The sequence below is a fragment of the Macrobrachium nipponense genome, chromosome 24 (genome assembly GCF_015104395.2).
Source record: "Macrobrachium nipponense isolate FS-2020 chromosome 24, ASM1510439v2, whole genome shotgun sequence".
Taxonomy (NCBI): domain Eukaryota; kingdom Metazoa; phylum Arthropoda; class Malacostraca; order Decapoda; family Palaemonidae; genus Macrobrachium; species Macrobrachium nipponense.
Genome location: NC_061091.1, coordinates 32,848,276 through 32,855,290, shown reverse-complemented (window position 1 = coordinate 32,855,290; position 7,015 = coordinate 32,848,276). Strand labels below are relative to the sequence as shown.

The 7,015-nt window shown below is 38.6% G+C and overlaps 1 protein-coding gene across 1 annotated transcript in view; it reads right to left on the bottom strand.

Annotated features, from left to right (window-relative positions):
- Positions 1–3,328, bottom strand: part of LOC135205564 (cytochrome P450 4C1-like) — a 17,361-nt gene extending 14,033 nt beyond the window's left edge. Inside the window, exon 1 of the mRNA XM_064236331.1 lies at positions 3,170–3,328. The gene's annotated coding sequence lies outside the window, so the exon portion shown is untranslated. The remainder of the gene's footprint in view (positions 1–3,169) is intronic.
- Positions 3,329–7,015: the final 3,687 nt, after the last annotated feature.

Here is a 7,015-nt window from a genome sequence, read left to right as displayed (position 1 = left end):
TAGTATATAATATATATATATGAACATATACATATATATATTACATATATATATTATACAGTATATATATATATAGATATATATAATATATATATAAATATAAAAATATATATATATATATAATATATATATTATATATATATAATAATATATAATATTATATATATATAATAATTATTTATAATATATTAGGTATTACATTTCTCGTAGTGCTGAAATAACTTAAGAATCACGAAATAGTCTTACGCAAATCGTAGACAAATCCAGGAACACTACAAGAGAAGAGACGAAAAATCTGAATAGTTACCAGATGAAGACTCACAATCCCCATATCACCTCTACATAATATATAGTATGTGTGAGTGTTTTGTGTTTTTATATATAAGCATACTATATGAACAAGTTTCAGCCAAGAAGACAAATTGAAACACAGGAGATGTTAAGTACTTTCGTCTTATTACCAAGACATGTTCACAACTAAAAGATAACAGAAGCAAGGGCCTATATAAATGGTGGGTACATGTCACAAGGGAATACCAAAAAAGGTGGGAGGTCACGGAACGGTCAACAGAGTGTAAAATCTAAATCGACTTATTGTAATCCTCTTTTATTCTATTTTTCAGTTACTTGTATATATATATAATATAGATATATATATATATCATATATATATTATATATATTATATATGTATATATATATATATATATATATATATATATATATATATATACATTCATAAAACAAGCGATGGCCCTAACCTTCATGTTCTCAGTAAGTACATTGGGATGAATTCGCTGGCCCCTCCAAACCCACGGATGTTCAAGGCGACTCGTCTGGAGTCTCTTCGCGATACCCCATCCACGAACTGGTCAGACCTAACATATCTCGAGAAATTTTGTGACAAATCGCCGGTTAGTCTTACGATTCACCTACCAACAAAAAGCCAGACAAAGAGAAAGGCAGAAAGCAAGCGACACAAACAGAGGTCGAGGGGCAAAAGTGAGCTTCCAAAGTGAACAGACTAAATAAATGTCATACGAAGTTAGGTCATTTTTAGGCAGCAAAGGTTTCGTAATCCTATCATATGTATATTCTGAGATGATGCCCTGTCACTGTTGACATTTCGAATGAAAACATCTGAAGCAGCATGAGTCGGAGAGATCCTGGCCTTGGAGATGCATCTTGTACCCAGTGAATGACCTCCTTTTAGCCATGACGTTTTATTTACGTTTTTTCACGCTCTATAATTAAGTGAGGGAAGCTGTTCATTTGGTGTGGCTGTATTCGCTCCCGCTTCTCGGGAAGTTAGTAGTAATGTCACTCTTAACACTGCAGACACGTAATTGGCACTACGGTTTCTTGCAATATGCTACAGTTGTTAGATGAAACTTGAGTTTGTTACTGTCTCTTACATCAGGGACTAATGTGGTGTCGTTTGCTGCCTTCCTTAACTAATCCTCTCGGAGAGGATCGTAATGGTGCCAGACAGAGCTCATGAGTGATACCGACGCCGATATTGATTACAGCCTTGCTTTTGATAGCATTGACTCTTCATGCTTTGGTTGTTGAGCTTGTTGGTGAGAAGCGTCGTCATAATGACGACAATGATGATGGTAGAGTTCTTGGTGAATTATTTTGTTGGCGCTCTTGCTTGTAATGACAATACCAAGGAAGTTGTGCTCATGATTAGTTTGTTTGTCTGCCTATTGACGATACAAAGAGAAAAGTAAATGAGAGGATTGCATTGTAATGAAACTTAGTTTGCACATTCACTGAGTGAACTCCCTCGCCCCCCCCCCCCCCCACCCCATGCAAGATGGACTTATGGGAGGAGGAAGATTTGACTATGTTATTCATGTGGAACCTTCCCGAAACTTCCATGGACATCCGCCTAGTGTTTATAATCTGGATTGAGTTACCTACTGAGCGTTTCTGTAAAATGAAATCGGAATCTGTTCATTCCGTAAACAGGAACATCATCAGAGTTTTCCAGTTTCTAGTTGCCCTTTTTAGCTGCTTGTTGCTGACGGCGACAGCTGCATTGAAACTGATTATTAATTACGATGTTTTAGCCTCAATCTCAGGCGTTTTTTGATAGCAGCGGTCATTCTTTTGTGTTTTCTTTTTTTTTTTGCGTGATGGTTATTTGTTTCTGTTGCTTCTATTGGCTGATAATGAAGCTACGTTGTTTTCGATGGTGTTGCTGTCGCTTACTGTGTAATGTAGCTTGTGGAAACTTAAAATAAAAGTTAATTAATGTGACCTCTAATCAGGAAGCATTGTATATGGAAAATTTCTTTGCTCCAGTACTTTCTTAATTAATAAGGATTTGTATATTCCCCGATTCTGCCTTTACACTTATGCGAACCACTCATACATTTATAGGTACAGTGTACATGCTTACGTATAATTTTTTTTCTTTAATTCATAGCATCATGCAGCCATTAGCTCGTTTATATCTGCCTTATTCTGCGGTTCTTTCGTTCGTTGTAGATGCTCAGGCCCGTACCGAGGGTGGGGGGGAATCGAACTAGATACGGGCCTGATGTTGAAACTCACGTACACCCTCTCAGCACACACAGTGAGGGATGGCTGTGTAGGCGTGAAGGACCTATATTGCGCAATTGTGTTTTGTATATTTGGGAGCGCTTTCAACGTAATCTAAAATGAATGAACGCATACAACTTTTTTCCGTACGTTGCAACTGCCTCAGTAACGCAATATGGCACGAACAAGCAAGAAGGCCTGCCCTTCTCATATTTCGTTGTATTTGTTATTCATGTTGTAGTAGCTACATCCACACCAGCATCGCTTTCTTCTCCTCTGAGAAACGCAGTATGTTTTACCCAAATTGTGATGCTGCTCAAAGGAAATATGTAATAATAAGAAAAATGATAACTTCGCGTAATATCATGAGCATAAAAATGGAAAAGTAACACCTGCTCAATTTTCGTTGTCCAGTAACCAAAAGTATCGTTTTTTTAGTTATACATTCCTTATAAATATAAGCATTATAATAATACAAAGTCTCTACAGTCACTATTCACTGGATATTGATGGATGAAAGAAAGTGAATCATATGAATAGCGATACTAATATGGCTTCTACCGTCACATTTCAACGGAGTAAGTGCATCAAACGCGGCCAACAAAATTCGCTCTTCTTACCTGAGATATTCCGAAGTTAGTGGAGAAGTTCAGCGCGGCTCAGGAACGGCGTCATGGCACTCTTATGACCTTTGGTTCTCTCCTTCTCCGTCTCTCTCGGTGCAGCACTGGCCCAACAATGAAGCGATAACAACAGCGGCAGTTGTTGACACTCCGGCCTTGAGTTCTGGCACTCCGTTCAACCAGCGCTCGCTTATCTTCTCATCCACTTGGAACCTTTTTTCATTTAGCATTTTTTATGTCTGTCGTCTTTTCAAAGTCACGCTGAGATGGCGCAGATAACTAAACCTCACGGAAACCCGATGGAATAGAAAACTTACTTAAGGTTTGTTGCAGAAATAAGGAAATGTTGACCGTCGATCGTTCGGTTCCTGTTACTTAAACCGCTCGTAGATTTTTTCGCCCTTACTGCCAGACTGTGATATAAAAGCCTTCATGATTATGCTTTTAGATGCAGCGACCAAGGTCCTTAAATAATATTCTGAGGCCCTTGATCCCGTCAAGACATTAGGAGAGAGAGAGAGAGAGAGAGAGAGAGAGAGAGAGAGAGAGAGAGAGAGAGAGAATGGTATGGTTTTATCCTTAAAAAGCAATATATCTCCATCTTGATAAACGAATTCCAGAAATCAACAGTGTAGGGAAGGAGATAGCTCCGAAACCTAGCACTGCAATGACTGATTATTAGATTAAGACTGTAATAAGAAGTGGCCTAACGATTGTTATCAGACCAACTGAGGCTCTGTGCTTGTGGTCTTGTGCTCAGTTCAGCAAAACACTGACTGTAAGAGGTCCTACAAGAAAAGAGAGAAAGAACTGTTACCCTAAAGAGGATAAGGGGCAGGCGAGGTCAAGGCCACTGATCAGACTAAGTCCCTTTCATTCGGTCGCGTCCAGGAAACCCAGAGTGTTTAAAGAAGTGGAATGCTTAATCAAACTTTCATCACAGAAGAACTGGAATGCCGTATGAGTGAGGAAACAGAAAAGTGAGCAGCAGCCGTGTCACAATAGGCTAACAATATCAAAGTATACATAGATAATGAACAGGCGATTAGAGATCGTTGGTACACGACCAAAGATTTGAAGGATGAAGGGATGAATATGACACAAATATTAATGAATGTACACATGAATCTAGTTTAACGAAAAGCAAAAATGAGAGAGTAAACTCTTAGGAATAATGTGACAAATGGTGAAAGGAGCAATTACGGCAGCATCTACAACAGCTGAGCAGATATAAAAACAGTTAGATGAAAAACTTAAAAGCATAAAACCTTAGGCAGAAAACCTGCCTAACGGGCCCTTATGCTAAACTTTACCAAATACTTAAATCATATCATGAGAGGCGAAAGAAGCTACTTTGAGGTGACACTGAGAAAACGGCTGAAAATTAGAAAGTTAGAAAGGGAGGTTAAATCTGCTGACACAAGGAGAGACCATGGGATTCATTGTCTTTGTGTAAATGAAAATCAAGTAGTTCCAAGAAATCCAGCGATATTGGGAGTTAAACCAATTAGATGGTAACCGGAAAGGGTAAAATAAATAGTCACATGTTTCCAAAGGAATCCAGTCAATAGGAACACACTTCCAGCCTTTGTTGTGGATGATTTACTCTGCGCAACAGTAAGAATATCGCAATGTGGTGCACTGGTAACAGAAGGTGAGCAGTTAATACTTACATTGTGTTGTTCTCTTTATATGAAATATTCAAGCACCTGTCCTGAAGAGTAAAGCAGCGTTATGGTCTGGAATAGCGATCTCAAACCTTTGCCTTATTAATACCTAGTGTCTCCCAAGGACCCACCAGTGGGTCCTGGTGTCCCACAGGCTTAACTATAATAATAATAATAATAATAATAATAATATAATAATAATAATAATAATAATAATAATAATAATAATAATAATAATAATAATTTTCAGCTAAAGGCCATATAAATGGAATATACAAAGAATAGACAATAACATACTGTCTAGTAAGATAACGTGATAAAGAAAAGATTAATCGGCAATATCCATATTTGCTGAGGTAGAATAAAAGATGGTAGTCAAAATAATGGTCATGCCCGTACTAAGATTGAGAATAGTTAAAAATTAAATGTAAAACTATATTGATTATAATCACAGTAATAATGAAAAAAGGAAAATACCAGTAATGACAATGATCATAGCAATACAATAATAGTGACAGATTCTGCAGATAACATTTTGCAAAAAAACAGAGATTAAGTCAATTAGGGAACAAACGTCTCATTTTCCCATCTTCCCCACAATCTAGATCTTCTTCTTGCCTCACTACTTAGAATGCTTTGTATGAGCGAATTGCTGCTGTTTCGCAGTCGGGTGATCAGACTGAACATTGTTCGCCTTTTACAAGGATTTTTAAATTGTCCAGGTGGTTTTCTGTGAACATCTGTGTGGCGGAGTGGTAGCAAGGAGTATTTGTGCGGCGTCTCAAAATGTTATTATGAACAACAGTGATACGTCTCATAGTCTCACTGGTGTAGTTCGTCCATAAGGAACACCCATAGATGCTGTACCAATACGAGCGGAAGGGCAGCAGTTTCAAGTCTCGGTGACAGAAGGCAAACCTCCTTGCAATCATGTTGCCAGTTGCACATAGTTTACGACGCCTCTGTTCTATTTCTGCCGTATCTTTTAGGTCGTCCATGATAATGTGACCCAAATACGGAAATTCGTGCACGAATTCCAGCCGATGATTTCCGAGGAAAATTTGTGGTTCTGCAATTTGCTTAAGTGATCTCGGGAGCAGCGACAATACGTTACTCCATTTATCACAGAATTGCTGTGTGGAGAACCAGCAATATATAAATGCCAGTTAAATATAGGGGTGTGCCTCTTTCATGCAGCTTCAGGAAGAGCTTCAGGTAGTTTACTGTCAAATGCTTTTCTCACGTCCACAAAACATAGGAAAACAGGAGAGGCTGATTATAGGCAATAGTTCAGCAATTCTTTCAGTAAGTAGATGCAGGTGTCGGTTGAGTGGTTTGCTTTAAATCCAAATTGGTTGTCAGTGGTGTGTAGAAAGGGGAGAAGTCTCACTAGAAGAACCGACGCAAGTATCTTCGACGCGATCGTTGTGATTGCAATCGGCCGGTAATTACCAGGGTCAGCTGCATCCTTTAGCTTGTTTTTGATTGATGATATCAAGGTAACTAACAGTAGGGAGTCTGGAAGAAATTAGTGAATTATGCACGCATTGAATAGGGCAGCTAGCAAAATGTAGATTACCGGATGGCAGAATTCGAAAGCTTCCGAGGGAAGACCATCGCAGCCAGGCCATTTATTATTAAGCAGGCTGTTTATGACATCGCTGATGTTACCTAGCGTAATACGCTCTGCAAAATTAAATTGAATGTTATCAGTAAGGAGGTTATCTACATCCCTTCGAGAATCTTGACCGTTTATGCAATTCAGGATATTGCTGAAGTGATCTCCCCACATACTTGCGATAGCCTCGTCACCGACTGCTTCCCCTACTCTGTGACAGCTTTTTAGTTTTGGGATTTAAGGACTGGATATCTTTCCAAAGACGAGGATAATCACCAGATTCTAAGTTTCTAGACATTGCATCAGCTTTTAGTTATTTTTTATTTAATCTGCAGTGTTTAAGAGCAAGTTTGAACTGCGCTCTCGCCTGTCTCAGTAATGCAGTGCCCTTCCCTTGGGCTACCAATTTGGCTCCACAATAAAAACATTTCCTCGTGAATATGAATACCGATCTTTAACCAAGTCATTCCATCCAGGTATATTACGAGAACTACCTTGACGAAATCTAGAGGTAGACGTGCCCGAAGCAAGCATAGAGGAAATTATGTTCGAATAGAA